General features: G+C 40.8%; 1 pseudogene; it reads left to right on the top strand.

Annotated features, from left to right (window-relative positions):
• Positions 1–306: 306 nt before the first annotated feature.
• Positions 307–17,343, top strand: part of LOC138835370 (GATA zinc finger domain-containing protein 1-like) — a 37,306-nt pseudogene continuing 20,269 nt past the window's right edge.

The raw sequence follows: 17,343 nt of genomic DNA, 5'->3' as shown, positions 1-17,343 counted from the left end.
ACAATTTGTTTTTGGCTTGATTTTTGCTAGTCAAGAGATTAAAAATAAAGTATAATCTTTTACATAACTTGATTCTGGGATTTGATATCTATGAGGTTCGATATGGAAGCTGCACAGCATTTAAAGATTCCCTTCATTTGCCTTGTTAGGAAGTACAAGATCTCTAATTACTCTTGTATGGAAGAATGTAAGACTGTAGCATTATTTACATGACTATCGGGATTAAAAGTTGCCCAGACTGGGATACTACTGGACCTCTACAGGTTTCCATAGGTGTAAGTGGGATGAGTGAAGTGATATTTTAAAATGTCTAACTTGGTGCCCTTTCAAGTGTTAGAAAAGAATGAAAGGAGGCTGAGAAAACAGCACTGCTATGGAGAGGCAGCACACATCACAGCCATTAAGCCTCAAAAGCGTGGCTTAAAACAATTTATTGGACCAGAGCCTCAACTCCTGGCCAGTTTCCTTGCCAGTGAACCATTCACGAGTGAGTGATACCTGAGCTTGACCACCTCCACAGCCCTTGCGGGCTGGAGCAGGGCTACAATGATGATTACAAAAGGAAGAAGCTAGCAGCTGATCAGAATTATTCATTTTTCAGCAATAGTTGGATTTATCTAGGTGTACATGACCAAACGGTTCAGGTGGGCAGTCTATAATTACAGCTAGATTTGCTTTTTTGTGTTTGGTGACAATTCCTCCATGGCCCATCTATTGACGACATCCTCTCAAATGGTTACCTATTCAAGACTCAGGAACAGAAGACAAGAAAACAGAGGGCAGAAAAATTAAGAAGCATGCTAAAAATAATTGATTGATGTTTCATGACTCAATGCTTACTTTTGTTTTCTCTGAAGTGAGTTAAATTGCTATCACAACCAAATCATGAGCTTAAAACTCCCTATGCTCATAAAGTTTTCTTTATGTTTCAAAGGCATTTAGATCTAAGTTAGCTGTGTTTGACTTAGAAATTCTTTAGACCGGGCTGTGAAGATGGCTCAGTGTTATAGCGTTTGCCTTGCATGCCTGAGGCCCTGGTTTCGATTCCTCAGGACCACATAAGCAAAAAGAAAAAAGCCTGAAGTGGCGCTGTGGCTCTAATGCTAGAGTGCTAGCCTTGAGCTGAAAAGTTGAGGGACAGCGCCCAGGCCCAGAGTTCAGGCTCCATGACCGGACCCCCACCGCCCCCCAAAAAAAGAAATTCTTTAGACCAACTCTTCATTATCTTGTTATGAAATGGAAAACAAAAAACACAAGTATGTAATGTTTCTTCCAGGTATAAATAATAAATGCTGCATAAATGACAGCAAAATAAAGAAAAGAAAGGAAAAGGGTTTATTTACAAACATTTCAAAGTCTATAATATCAAAGAATATGCATTCAAAGATAATGAGATATCTATAATCTAATTGGCTTGGAAAACAAAATGGAAAAGTTACAGCACAGTACAGCAGATTATTTGGAGTTTTATGCCTTATCAATAATTTCCTTTAAAAATTGGGAAGTTGTAAATGACTTTAGAGTTTTTGATAATATGATGAACTGGATGGTTCATACCTATTAATACTAGCTACTCAGGAGAATTATCTATAATTAACCAGCAAAATGCAGGAATAATCAATAGTTGAAGTGGTAAATTGCTAACCTTGAGGGAAAAGGCAAAAAAATTGAATGAGGCTCTGAGTTTGAAACCTGAACTAACACACACACACACACACACACACACACACACACACACACACACACACACACACAGATACCCACACAAATAAACATTCATGCTCATGTGCAAGGTATGTTGAATGAAGTAAGTCACTCTCAGAAAGAGAAATGGAGTGCGTGTCCTTTCATATATAATATTAGCTCTAAGATATGAACATGAAATATGAAAAATTAAACACATATCCATCTTCCTAAAGTGTAGTTCATATGGTGGTAAAATTTTATGGTGTAACCTCTTTGAACAACTAACACAATCAAATGTGAACAGTACAAAGATGAAGCATATCTTGTCTCAGCAGGGTGTTAAAGGAGATGTGGAAAGAGGTAAAGGAATAGGGAGTAAATGTCTAGGAAAATACAACGTAAGATTCAATGTGCATATGTGGAAATGAAACTAGGAAAGTAAGGGGATGGGTGCCGTTTTATAGATTAGAAGAGTTGATGGAAACTGCGACAAATTCTGAGAGGCATTGTACAAACCAATTGATACATTGTACAACTGTTTAAAAAATTATTCCAGGTGCCAGTAATCCTAGTTACTCAAGAGGCTGAGAACTGAGGATTGTGGTTTAAGGCAGCCATGGCAGAAAAGTTCATGAGACTCTTATCTCTAGCAAACTACTCAGAAAAGGCTGGAAATAGTGCTGTGGCTCAAGTTGTACAGGGCTAACCTTCAGCCCAAAGAGGTTCTTGAAAAGCACTCAGATCTTGATTTGAAGTGCCAGGACAGGCACAAAAACAAAAGAAAACAAAAGAAATAAAGAAACTCAAACCAAATACAACAAAACATCTTAATTTTTACATTTTTGAAACTTACAAGAAAAACCTATGTTCCACATACTTCAAATAGTTATATAATATACATTATGATTGTGATTATGATGGATGGAAATTTTCTCATTTTTGTAGCCATCCAAAATTCATTCCCTTTAGCTTATTTTGGAACTTTTTATCATGCCCTGAACAACAATAATATGTTTCCTGTTCTCTATCATATTGCTTAAAAGGAGACACCAATAGCCACTGCGCCGGTCTCATTATTGCGTCACTTCAGCTGGGTGCGACTATTGTACAAGATGAGAATGGTTTGTGGATTCTTCCTGAATTGAAAGAAGAGTTGACTAAGAAATGAATTTTTATAACCTTTGAGATAGATAGAATTCCCAAACTCTGACATTTTATATATTTTCAAATTCATAGAATGTTGTAACTACATTAACACATCTTCATCAAATATCCTCATCATATATGGAAATAATGAATTCCTGCAATATTTAATGGTGTGTTTTGAACAATTTTTAATACAATGCAAAGTTTGCATTATGAACTCACATTGGGATTTAACAATGAGAAGGAAGTGTTTCATGCTAGGTTCATTGCATGGACCTCATTTTTTTTTGCACCATCACCCAGATATTTCTGGATTCAGAGATTTTCTTAAGGCAGTTATTCCTTCCAGATACCCAGAATTTTTTTTTCCTTTCTGGGATATGGTTTCTGTTCTGATTGTGCAGATTCTAAGCCTGAATTTCTAATGTTTGAGAAATGTCCTCCTGATAACTCCTTTGACACAACTATGTGTGGACACAGTTACAATATATACAATGCTGTTCATGCTGTGATCCAGGCTCTACAGGATATGATTCTTTATCAAACAGAGTACAAACAATGGGAAACATAAAAGGGAGCATTCCTTTCCCTGTAAATGTAAGGCCTTCTGTTATGGATAATACAAACTGACAGGAAAGTCACTTCCTAGAGAGGTTTCTTAGTGTATAAAATTAAAAAAAACTTAGGGTATTTTTCCAAAACCTAACAAATTATACTTATTTAAATTTCTCTGAGATACTCTAGACATGGGTTCATGTGCTCAAGTAAAAACAGAACTTTAACAAAGACAAAATGTATTCAACCTTTCCATAATTCCTTTTAGCTACAAATAAGCTCAACATGCCCATAGCTAATGTTTTGAAAAGTAGTAACTCACCCTTTCCTTATGAGTTTCATAAGTAAAAACCAAAGACAACCTGCTAAAACTAATGATCCATATTTTTCAAAAGTGATCTAGATTCGTTCTATTATATGTATTAAAATTTTACAAATCTCACACTGTAGACATACATAAATTAGTTATTGTGGAAAAGTACAGCTGTGAATGGTCTCAGTCATGATTCTTTACATGGAATTGGCTTTTCTTGAAGAGAATCTTTTTACTTCTTGGCTGAGTGACCAGGAATTCAAAAGATTATTTTGATTATTCTCCCAAGAATTTTTTATTTTATTAATAAGTTTTTTATTGTGAAAATACCATACAGAGAAGTTAACAATTACATGAGAAAGGAAAAGAGTACATTTCTTTTCAAGCATTGTTGCCTCCTCCTTTTTCCCCTTACCATTCCTCCTGATCATCTTACCACCCCACCAAAGTTTTAAAGTTCTTTTTTCTACATAACATTTTGTACATTTCATTGTTACAATGGGTCCACCTGTATCCCTATTTAGACAATTTGTTTTTTCTCTTCCTCTCCAAAAATTATACCAACATCAAATACAGTGAAAACAGGGGTTATACCGTGGGGGAGGGACATACAAAGCAACAAAGAAATTATCTCATAAGGGGAGCTTGGAAAGTTGCTCAGTGATAGAGTGCTTGCCTTGCATGCATGAGGCCCTGGGTTTGATTCCTCAGCACCACATAAGCAAAAAGAATAAAGCCGGAAGTGTCTTTGAGGCTCAAGTTGTAGAGTGCTAGCCTTGAGCTAAAGAGCTGAGGGACACCGCCCAGGCCCAGAGTTCAGGCCCCAAGACCAGACTCCCCCAAAAAAGAAATCACATTATAAATATGTTAGAAACAATAGCAAGAAAGTAAAAACAACCCAGATGCCCCTCAGTAGATAAATGGATCAAGAAAATGTGGTATATATACACGATGGAATTCTATGCCTCCATCCGAAGAAATGACATTGCCCCATTTGTTAGGAAATGGAAAGACTTGGAAAAAATTATATTAAGTGAAGTAAGCCAGGCCCATAGAAACATAGGTCCCATGATTTCCCTTATTTTCAATAACTAGTATATGTCTGAGTCAAGCAGAAATGGTCAGACAAGTTGATGTTAGGTGAAATGTACACCAAGATAAGGACTCCCTAGAATTTCTTTCTTTCTTTCTTTCCTTCTTTCTTTCTTTCTTTCTTTCTTTCTTTCTTTCTTTCTTTCTTTCTTTCTTTCTTTCTTTCTTCCTTCCTTCCTTCCTTCCTTCCTTCCTTTCTTTCTTTCTTTCTTTCTTTCCTTTCTTTCTTTCTTTCTTTCTTTCTTTCTTTCTTTCTTTCTTTCTTTCTTTCTTTCTTTCTTTCTTTCTTTCTTTCTTTCTTTCTTTCTTTCTTTCTTTCTTTCTTTCTTTCTTTCCGGTTGTGGACCCTGAACTCTGGGCCTTGGCGCTGTCCCTCAGCTCTTCAGTTCAAGGCTAACACTCTACCACTTGAGCCACAGAGCTACTTCCGGCTTTTTTCTTTTTGCATATGTGGTGTTGAGGAATCGAACCCAGGGCCTCAGGCATGCAAGGCAAGTACTTCACCACTGAGCCACATTTCCAGCCCTCCCTAGAATTTCTTACATGACAATTCATTAGAGATCTCTGCTATTTTCAAATTATGAATCTGAAATTAAACACAATCAGATTTTCTCTAGGATGTACTTCAATGTAAGATGGTATAACTCTTTTAGCTACACCCTTTCTGCTGAATATCCAATTTTACAATCCTGTGGGAGATCAAGAAATTTTTGCATGAGAAAAGTAAGTTAGAGGCAGAGTATGACATTGTGAACATTTGGATTTTTCCAGGTCTTCAACTTGAGGTGAAAGTAGGAAAATTTTCTCTGTATGCACTACGTGGTCATGACCTGTCTTTATTTGAAGATACGATAGAGTGGGCCATTGGAACTAGAGCATGTGTTGGATCTAACTCTAATGACGCAAAATTCACCCTTAAAATTTATTCTTGGTTGGTTTCCAGTAAATTACTCCTGTAATACAAGCGATTTAGATTGCTGAGATAGTAATATGATTTAAAATCATTAATAGAAGGGGAGCCTGTAAGATTCTTATCGCCAATTAATCACCAGAAGCATGGAAATGGAGCTATGGATCAAGTTGTTCAGGTGGTGCTGCCTTGGACAGGACTCATAGCCTGGCCCGGACTGGAACAGGCGGTGCTGTCTTGGATAAGAATCTGTGAACCTGGCCTGTGCCGGTCCAAGTGCCACTGGATTGGACAGGGCTTGTGAAGCTGACCCCGGGCTGTTCAAGGAGGAGCTTGCTTGGACAGGGCTCTGTGAGGTTGGCCTGGTCTGGTCCAGGTGGCGCTTTCTTGGACAGGGCCCTGTGAGCCTGGCACAGGCCAGTCGAAGAGGAGCTGGCTTGGACAGGGCTCTGTTAGCCTGGCTCAAGCCAGACCAGGGGGTGCTGGCTTGGACAGGGTTCTGTGAGTCTGGCCCACACCGGTCCAGGTGCCACTGGCTTGGACAGGGCTCATGAGGCTGGCCCAGTCCTGTCCAGGCAGCCCTGGCACGGACAGGGCTCTGTGAACCTGGCTGGGGCCGGTCCAGGCAGCGCTGTCTTGGACATGGTTCTGCGAGGCTAGTGCAGGCTAGTCCTGGTGGCGCTGGTTTGGCTCAGGCTCTGTGAGGCTGGCCAGGTCTGGTCTAGGAGGAGCTGCCTTGGACAGGGCTCTCTTAGCTGGCCCAGGCTGGTCCAGGTGGCCCTGGCTTGTACAAGACTCTGTGAGCCTGGTCCAGGCCAGTCCATATGGGGCTGCCTTAGACAGGGCCCTGTTAGACTGGTCCGGTCTGGTCCAGGAGGAGCTGGCTTAGACAAGTCTCTGTGAGGTTGGTCCGTTCCAGTCTAGCAGGAGCTGGCTTGCACAGGGCTCTGTGATGGTGGCCCGGGCCAATCCATGTGGCACTGGCTTGGACAGTACTCTGTTAGCTTGGCCCACGCCAGCCCAGGTGCTGCTGTCTTGGACAGGATTCTGTGTACCTGGCCTGTGCTGGTCCAAGTGGTGCTGGCTTGGACAGGGCTTTTGCATCTGGCCACGGGCTGGTCCAGGAAGAGCTGGCGTGGACAGGGCTCTGTGAGGCTGGCCCAGCCCAGTCTAGGAGGAGCTGGCTTGGACAGGGATCTTTGAGGCTGGCCCCCATCTGTCCAGGAGGCTCTGGCTGAGACAGGGATTGAAAGGCTGTCCCCAGTCTGGTCCAGGCAGTGCGGGCTTGGACAGGGCTCTGTGAGGCTGGTGCAGTCTAGTCTAGTTGACCCTGGCTTTGACAGGGCTCTGTGAGCCTGTCTCAGGCCGGTCAAGGAGCAGCTGGCTTGGACAAGACTCTGTGAGGTTGGCCCCGGCCAGTCTAGGAGGAGCTGGCTTGGACAGGGCTCTGTGAGGCTGGCCCAGGCTGGTGCAGGTGTGGCTGGCTTGGACAGGACATTGACTGTCCCGCGCCAGTCCAGGCAGTACTGACATGGACAGGGCTCTGTGAGCCTGGCCTGCGTCGGTCCAGTTAGCGCTGGCTCTGTGAGGCTGGTGCAGGCCGGTCCAGTAGGAGCTGGCTTGGACAGGGCTTTGTGAGCCTGTCCTTGGCCACTTCAGGCAGAGCTGGCTTGGACAGGGCTCTGTGAAGCTGGCCCTGGCCAGTCCAGTTGGGGCTGCCGTGGACAGGGCCCTGTTAGGATGTCCCGGTCAGGTCTAGGAGCAGCTGGCTTAAACAAGTCTCTGTGAGGTTGGTCCATTCCAGTCTAGGAGAATCTGGCTTGGACAGGGATCTGTGAGGCTGATTGGGCCTGTCCAGGCAGTGCTGGATTGGGCAGGACTCTATGAGCCTGGCCTGGGCTGCTTCAGTTGGAGCTGGCTTGGACAGGGCTCTGTGAGCCTGGCCCGCATTGGTCCATGCAGTGCTGGCTTGGACAGGGCTCAGTGAGTCTGGCCCAGTATGGTCCTGTTGACCCTGGCTTGGACAGTGCTCTGTGAGGCTGGCCTGGTCCGGTCCAGGAGGAGATGGCTTGGACAGGGCTCTGTGAGGTAGGCCCAGTCCAGTCCAGGCAGTGCTGGCTTGGACAGGGCTCTGTGATCCTGTACAGGCTAGTTGAATAGGAGCTAGCTTGGACAGGGCTCTGTGAGCCTGTCCTGTGTCAGTTTAGGAGGCGTTGGCTTGGACAGGGCTCTGTGAGTGTGGTGCAGCCTCGTCCAGGTGGCACTGGCTTGTACAGGCTCTGGGAAGCTGGCCCCTTCGGGTATAAGAGCAGCTGGCTTGGACAAGACTCTGTGAGGCTGGCCCAATGCAGTCTAGGAGGAGCTGGCTTGGACAGGGCTCATTGAGGCTGGCCCCCACCAGTCCAGGTGGTGCAGTCTTGGACAGGGTTCGAAAGGCTGTCCTGAGGCTGGTCCAGGCGGCCCTGGCTTGGACAGGGCTCTGTGAGCCTGGCTCTGGTCAGTCCAGGCAGCGCTGGCTTGGACAGGGATCTGTGAACCTGGCACAGGCCAGTCCATGTAGCGCTGGCTTGGACAGGGCTCTTTGAGGCTGGTGCAGTCTGGTCCAGTTGGCACTTGCTTGGACAGGGCTCTGTGAGGCTGGCTCGGTCCATTCCAGGTGGTGCTGGCTTGGACAGGACTCTGTGAGTCTGGCCTGGTCCAGTCCAGGCAGTGCTGGCTTGGACAGGACTTTGTGAGCCGGCCCCGGACCGGTTCAGGCTGTGCTGGCTTGGACAAAGCTCTGTGAGGCTTTACAGGGCCAGTCTGGGAGGAGCTGCCTTGGACAAGGCTCTGTGAGGCTGGACCAGTCCAGTCATTGAGGAGCTGGCTTGGACAAGGCTCTGTGAGCCTGGCACAGGCCAGTGCACGTGGTGCTGGCTTGGACAAGGCTCTGTGAGGCTGGTCTGGTCTGGTCCAGGAGGAGCTGTCTTGGACAAGGCTCTGTGAGCCTGGACGGGGCCAGGCTAGGAGGAGCTGGCTTTGATAGGGATCTGTGAGCCTGGCCCGGTCTGGCACAGGCCAGTCATGGAGGAGCTGGATTGGACAGGGCTCTGTGAGCCTGGCCTGAGCCACTCCAGGTGTTGCTGGCTTGGACCGGGCTCCTTGAGTCTGGTGCAGGCTGGACCAGGTGGCGCTGGCTTGGACAGAGCTCTATGAGGCTGGCCCGTTTGGTTCCAAGAGCAGCTGGCTTGGACAAGACTCTGTGAGTTTGGCCTGGGCCAGTCTAGGAGGAGCTGGCTTGGACAGGGCTTTTTGAGGCTGGCCCACATCGGTCCAGGTGGCGCTGGCTTGGACAGGGCTCAAGAAGCTGTCCCGGGGCTGGTCCAGGTGACCCTGGCTTGGACAGGGCTCTGTGAGCCTGGCCCGTACCGGTCCAGGCAATGATGGCTTGGACAGAGCTCAGTGAGTCTGGCCCGGTAAGGTCCAGGTGATACTGGTTTGGACAGGGCTGGGTGATCCTGGCCCAGGACGGTCCAAGTGGCACTGGCTTGGACAGGGCTCTGTGAGGCTGGTGCAGTCTAGTACTGTTGGCACTGGCTTGGACAGAGCTCTGTGAGGCTGCCTGGTCCAGTCCAGAGGAGTTGGCTTGGACAGGGCTCTGAATTTCTTTTATTTTTACTAGGCATAAACAACTGTCCTATTTCTGTGATGCATACTTATAAAGCATGGTTCCTTTACAAAATGTTTGGCTTTCAAAAGCGCTTCCCTCAAGGCAGAGTTTTAAGTCAAAGCCTTCTGATAACAATGAATGTCTTATACAAATATGAACTCTCCAAGGAACTGAAAAGTTTCTACAGTTAAGTAGGCCTTCAAAATATTTGATCACTACAGCCCTGTGAATGTATTATTTAAGCTATGAGCAGTTTATTTAACTTAACATTTGAACACTTATTTATTAACTGTAGTTAGCTACACTTAACAGTTTACTTATTTAAGCTATATACCAAGTTAAATGTTGAGGACAAGTGTCTTGTCCTAGGTCACCATATGGTTTTGTCCCACTATCTTCTCTGTAAATATAACCTATAGCTCACATATAGGAACATACACACAATGAAAAAGTTTAGCTCAAGCATATATTATAAAGAAAATTTCCCATGTAGTCACTACAAAGTAAAACATTTCTTATAAGTAAAAAACATGTCATGCCTAATTTTTAAAAATGTAGGCTATGCCCCTTGACAAAAATGATTATTCACCTAACTATTATGACAACATTTTCTCATTTTCTTTTCTACTTTTGTCACTTATACATACATATTTGCATTTTTTGCCAATACTGGGACTTTAACACGGGCCCTAAGCACTATTCCTTACCTCTTATCATACAAGGCTGGTGTTCTGTCACTTGAGCCACAGATTACTTCTGAAATTTTGGTTGTTAATTGAGGTAAGAGTCTCATCGACTTTCTTACACAGGATAGCTTTGAACATCAATCCTAAAATCTCAGCTTCCTGAGTAGCTGGAATTACAGTCTCAAGCCACCAGCACCCAATGTCTTAAGCACACACTTTAAAGCAGTGTATTTTAGTTTTGTCTCATTAAAAATTACATAAATGGAAACACATAGGATGTTTTTGCTTATCTGGCTTATTCCATGCAACATGTTTATCAGACCTCATCCATTTGGTTGTAGTTCACTTGTGCACATTACTGTACCATATTCTATTGTACGGGCCTATTATTGACAAGCATTTTGTGCATTATCTTTGCTTTGGAGAGATATTCTTGTGTATTTCTCTTGGTACAGAAGCATACACATTTCTGTCAGGTATAAACCTGAAAATAAATTACCTGAATCATAGGATATGCCTATATTAATACAATTCCAAATGTTTTTCCAAGTGCCTATACCATTTACTTTCCCACCAGCCCTGTGAGTTCTTACTGCTCTGAATCTTCAGAACTTGCATACTTCTATAATGAAACTAGTTGCTTATGTATGGCATACATATATGCTTTTATATATGATTATATATATCTATATATATATAATCTATCTATCTATCTATCTATATATATATATATTATATATATCTACCTTTGAATTACATTTTTACTCTCTTGATCAAAATTTTAATGAAACCACATCTTGTCAGGAGGATTGTGAATTCAACACCAATTCAAGCTAAATATTAAAGCCAACTTTCAAAAAACAAAAAGATTTTCAAGTGTTACCAAACAAATGCAAGATTTAGATTAATCTAGGTATTGACTTATACCAAGAAATCTATACAGTTTCTATCTTGTTAGTGGATTACCCTCTCCCAGTCCTTTAAACTTCTTTTCTGACAGAAATAGCACATATGTAAACAAATGTAGAGACAGCCAATTCTTCCTTAAAAGAACTTCATCACTATACTGAGAGAAATGTTCATATATAGATTATAAATTGCTTTCCTTTTCACAATCACTTGTTTAAGACCTTGATTACACAAATTAAGCAAACACCAATGCAAACTAAAGAAATCTGAATTAAATTTGAGAGTATTTACCATTTTTAAAGTGATAAAAACATGAAAACTATGTCCCAATTTACTTTCCCAATTACACTGCCCATCATTAATTTAAAGAATATTAAAAATGTAATGTATACAAAGTATTCACATTAACTCAAGGTATGCATTGTTTATTTCTACAGTCTTTTGGCATAGATATGTTTTATTTTCTAACCCAGAAAATGAAATCTGGCCTATTGTATATACTTAATATGTGATTATATAGTCACTCTTCAAAATGCTAGAAAATGTTTTGTCTGCTTTTGGGACAAAGAATGTTTCCTATGGGCAATTTTACTTGTTTGGCTCTTGGATATTGTAGATTAAGAGAGACTGTGTAATGGGGAGGTTTTAGAGTAATTGTAATTATTCATTGATCATATGGGCTTTGCTAAAATGCTTTGGAGACTTACTATGCCATCTTATTACTTTAAATCAAACTTGGTTTGTTTTTTTGTATGGCTCACTCTCTTGTATTGGTTATGTTTTAATTCAAAGACTTGTGCCTGCCAGGCAGGCAGTCTAACACTTGAGCCAGAACTCAGTGCTTTTTTCTTTAAACTTTCAGATAAGGTCCCATGCCTTCACCCAGGTGACATGAAATTGCAATCCTGAATGGCTGGGTTAAGATGTGTACAATATTTGGCTTGTTCTTGGTGTACCATATTGTGTACCATATTTGGCTTGTTAATGAGAAAGAATCTCACTAAATTTTTATGGCCAGAATAGCCCCAAATCACAATTCTTCTATTTCCAACTCATACGAATCTGGGATTGCAGGTCTGTACTTAGTTATGTTTTCTGACATCTCCATCCAGTATGCTAGCTGGCATAATGGCACAATATTTTTTGGCACACAGTAAATATTTGGCTTTTATTAAACTTCTAACCTCTTCCTGATGAGAAACTACCTTTTTTTTTTTTTTACAAAAGAATAAAATGAAGAACAAACTCCACTTTTGAAAGGGTCCTGAGCAGCCAATAGCTCACTTCTCAGTATCACAAGAAAGAAAGAGGCTGTCAGTAAGGTTCTTCAATCAGATCATGATCCCACTGCTACCTCCTCTCTCCACATCTTTAATTTGTAGGATGAAGGCTTGTCACCCTGCTTCAAACATGACTAATGGATGAAGCATGTCTAAGAAAACCCCAACAGGTATTTTCTCAAAATTTCCTGTCCATCATGAAAGTAAAAATAACTCAATCTTACAGGTTTTGTAAGTAAGGCTAAAAGAAGAAATAGTAGTCACATTCCAGAGAAAGTGTAATCGATGTATCTTCATTGACCATGTTAAAAAAATATTCAAGAAATGCTAAGGAGCCACCTTTCTACAGCTGGGATATAAAAGTCATGCAGTTTTAAATACTAAATAGAAGTTTCTTTCCTTCAACTGTTTAAAGGCTGGGAAAAGAGCAAAGTCTACTAACAAAACTGAAGATTTAGAAAGTTGTAACTTTTTACATTTTTGGTACCATAATTGTTTCTAAGAAAGAGTATAGTGAGTTTTTCATCATATATTCTTTATTAAAATTTCTCAATTCTTAATATACCAAATCCAATTCTACTGTAAAATTTCCATCAAGGGGGAGAATTCAGTCATAAAATTCAAAGCATATACAAAATTAAGAAAACAGAAGGGATGGCATTGGGAAGGATGGGGAGAATGATGACAGGGGTAATACTGATCAAGATGCATTGTATTCAACATCTTTGTTGAATAGCAGCTCCTTTGTACACTACTTAAAGATTATTTAAAAATGCTTCCATGCACTTGTAGCTTATGCTTATGACCCACCTACTCAGGAGGCTAAGATCTGAGAATTTCAGTTGCAAGGAAGCCTGGGCAGGAAAGTTCATGAGACTCTTATCTCCAATAAACTAAACCCCCAAGAGCTGGAAATGGAGCTGTGGCTTATGTGGTAGAGCACTAGCCTTGAGCTAAAGAAGGTCAAGGACAATGCCCAAGCCTTGAGTTTAAGCCCAACACTGGGGCTTAATGTCTCATGATTGAAAAAAGTTTTAAAAATGAACAATAATTTTTAGTGTTTTTAAAATTTTTCCATCATGGATAGGAGAAGAGAAATTTTGTCTAGATTTTGTAAAGTAAACAACTATCATGAAATATGAGTGAGATGAGAGAGAGAGACAAAGAGAAGAGAGACAGAGAGAATGACAGAGAGTAGTTTAAATCTTCTGCTGACCACCTATCTACATCAATAGTTTGGTTAACAGTAACCAAAAAATAATTCCTTGCAAGCATAATACCTATCAATTAAATTTGACTGGCACCTAAATATATTTTGTTTTTAAAATAAAACTACTATATCCCTTACAACACCAGAACTACAAATCTAAAACTTAAGTGTTAGCCAGGTATGGTAATCTCATTAATTGGGGGCTGATAAAGGAAGGAGATGAGTAAAAGGCCAGCCTGGGCTATGTAGAGAAACTCTGCTTCAATAAATAAATAAATAAATACTAAATCTAATACCATACCTCCCATTAAATTAAAATTTATCTAAAAATGCTGTTATTTTAGCTCTCCAGCTACACTACATTTTTTCAACTAAGTATAGATCAGATCATATAATTTCATTTGATGAAATTTGTGGTGTGTGTGTGTGTGTGTGTGTGTGTGTGTGTGTGTGTGTGTGTGTGTGTGCATGTGTGTGCTGTGTGCGTGCCACACGCGTTTGTGTATGTGTGTGCTTGAACTTAGCAGCTAGTTCCACCCCCCGAGTTTCTTTTGCTTAAGGCTAGGCTGGCTGCTAACTGCAATCCTCAGATCTCAGCATGAGTATTTTATGTAGCTAGGATTAGAGTCATGAGCCCCCAGCACCCAACTTGAAATACATCTCACATCTCTCTCTCTTTTCTTTTTGTCCATCTTGGAGCTTGAACTCAGGGCTTGGCTGCTGTCCCTAAGCTCTTTTGATTAAGTCTAGCGCTTTACTAGTTTGACCCTTTCAACTCTACTTCAGGTTATCTGGTAGTTAATGAGATAAAGTCTTGGAGACTTTATTGCCCAGGCTAGGATTACAGGCACAACTCATTAGCACTCAGCTTGAAACACATTTTTGACATTCAAAACCAATCATAAAATTATTCATTAAACACATGATAAAATCATAAAACAAGTATATCTTCATTTTAAATTCACACCAGTCTCAGAAACATTTCCATAGCTACAATTTGAGCCAAAGAAAAAGCAGAATCCTAATGTGGAATTCAGCACTGAGTGCAAATCTAGATAAATAGATACAAGAGTGTAAGTTATCAGAAGCCTTTTATCAGGAAGCTGTCAAATGATTTGGCTGTGGAGGAACAGGGAAGAAGTGTAAACAAATAGAGGCTTATATTCGATGTGAAGTAAGTAAAAGACTGAACTATGTCACCTGAGAGTATGGATGGGTAGGGAAACATAAGGGAGAACAATGAAATAGTTGTCATTGATCAATATGCATTATACTCATAATTTTTTGTGAAGATACGTTGCTGCCTTTTTTGTGGTTTTGAACCAGTAACTTTCTGGTGGTCTGTTACAGAAGCAATAGGAACTAACATTCTTATCCACATAATCATGTATAAAAAATAATTACAAAAATATTTCTCATTGGAAAGAACCATTGTTTTGTGTATCTAGTTTTCCATATGTGCAGCTTTAGTTCCATATGGTTCTATAAGATTAGACACATTTAAAAATAGCTTAATTTCCTGACTTCTTTGAAAGGCATTTGGCTCACAAAATGGATTGACCTCTGATACACTCCACTTTTTACCAGAAGTGAAAAGACACAAAGTTTATTTCTTTTCCTATTGAAAGTAGAAAGCCTCATTCAAGAAGCTTATGTCTTTCAAACTTCATGCAAATTATAGTATGTGAACTCAATAAAGATGCAGTAGATATACCTTACAATATCTACCTGTTCTTAGCTATCCATTCCTTGTCTTTGGCCAGTATTATTATTTAGCTCATTACCAGCCTGGACTTCATAGTTCAGCTCTGCTCTCCTGAAGTCCTCCTCCTTTTTTGTCACTTGTGGGGCTTGAACTCTGAGCCTGGGAGTTGTCCTTCAGCTTGTCAGCTCAAGCCAAACACTCTACCACTTGAGCCTGACACGCTTTCCTTGCCCAGGCTGGCTTTGAACAGCAATCTTCAGATCTCAGCCTCCTGAGTAGCCAGGACTACCACCAGTAGTAGGAACCACCAGTGCCTGGCTGGAACTCTTTTCTTTTCTTTTTTCTTTTTCTTTTTCTTTTTTTTTTGGTCGGTCCTGGTCTTTATTAAGTTCTTAAATCATGTTTCGCTCCGCCAACATCTATATTAAATTAAAATTGGAATGTAATAAATACAGGCCTCTACTTCTACTAACATATTTATTGTTATGATTCTTGTGGTTCATGAACTATGCAAGTACCTCCAATTTCAGCTTTTTAGGTTTTGCTGGTTAATCAGAGATGAGTGTTGCACATGTTTTTCAGCACAGGGTATAATCTTATAGACCAAGGCCCCTGCCACTTCCACCTCACTTCACCCAATCCCCACACTCCTGGACCCTTCTTCAGTTGACCCTCACTCCTGAACTTTGTTGTTGGTCTCAACTCATGGAAGCCTCCTGCAGCCATATCTGTACCTTTTCTCTGACTAAGAAGCTTTATCAATGAGCATAGGAACCCTAAAATTAAACTGCTATCAGTCTGGACCACAGAGTTTGCTATTTAGCTGAATCTCTGCTCATAAACTAAGTTTCCATAACAGGTACATTCCTAAATATTCCTACAATTCCAATTCTTTCAGCACACAAATTTTCTTCTGTATTTTCACTTGAAACAATCATCAAGAAATCACTTCAACTTCCTTATACTCTTCCTGAAAAAGCACACTGATGAACAGTTTCTGTTTCATCATTCGCCACTATTTTTTCTCCTGTTGCAACCATGTTTCATTTTATGCCTACAATAATTAGCCTGTATCAACCTTTTCCTATTTTTCATTCATTCTTTTCCTCCACTAAAAATGTCATATTAAATTAAAATAAAAAAGTAATACATATATCACCCCCAATTTATTTTCCCAATAATAATTATTGTTGCATTTTTATGTGCTTTGTGAAGGCCATTTTCTTCCTCTTATTATTTTCTTATTATTCTTTCCTTCTGTTCTCTCATCTCTTCTCTCTTCTACCTCTGTCTTCTCTTCTCTCTACTCTTTCCTACATCTTCTATCTTCTCTCTCTTCCCTTCTCCTATCTCTCTCTCTTATCACTTCCAAGGTATACTTGAAGCTCCCAAATTCTCTTATTGCTTTTTGAGCTAGAACTAAAAACACAAACTATACCACCAGTCAAGTTCCTTTTTTGTTCTTCCTTAGTTTTTAGATTATTGGAGATAGATTCTTATGCATTTTTCTGAACAGGCCTGCTTTGAGTTCTGTTCCTCCAGTCTCCATCTCAAGGCCTCATAGAATGACAGACATCATTTACCAGGGCCCAGCTTGTGCTAATTATCTACCACAACCTCTTATGGGCTGATACAATTTTTCTGTTCTTTTCACACGCTGAGCCTTGAAGGGTATTCATAAATGCTTCATTCCAAAATCTAGTGGATTTTGTGAGGTTCTCACTGGAATGGTCTTTTGGCCATTACTGAATTCACAAATGTTGCCCTGAACAATTTCTACATTCTCTGACTTATCTCATTTTCACCTTCACTTATAACCCTTCTGATTTTATCTGTTCTTAAGTTTTCCTTACAATGATTCTAGGAAGTATGAATGACAAGTTTCCAGTAGGGTATACTTTACTGTGCTTAATAAAAATAGAAAGAAGAAAGTTAAGACTATCTTGTGAAAATTTTAAAAACTCAAAATCTTATGTTGGCATAAAAGAAAATTCTTGACATTCTGAAAAAGTTTAGTTTTCTCCATAAGAAGAATGCTTCTAAAGAAAGACATCATGAAGCAAGGTGATGATGGCTCATGTTTGTAAACCTAGCTGGCATTCCAAGAATCTTAGATCTGAAGATTATAGTTCACAGTCAGCCCAGAGTAGAAAGACTGTAACCATCAAAAATCTGGAAGTGCAATGTGGTTTCAAGTAGTAG

This window comes from Dipodomys merriami, unplaced genomic scaffold, assembly GCF_024711535.1.
Source record: "Dipodomys merriami isolate MVZ:Mamm:240054 unplaced genomic scaffold, mDipMer1.0.p SCAF_234, whole genome shotgun sequence".
Taxonomy (NCBI): Eukaryota; Metazoa; Chordata; class Mammalia; order Rodentia; family Heteromyidae; genus Dipodomys; species Dipodomys merriami.
The sequence above is the reverse complement of the archived record's forward strand: the minus strand, read 5'-3'. Positions and strand labels throughout refer to the sequence as shown.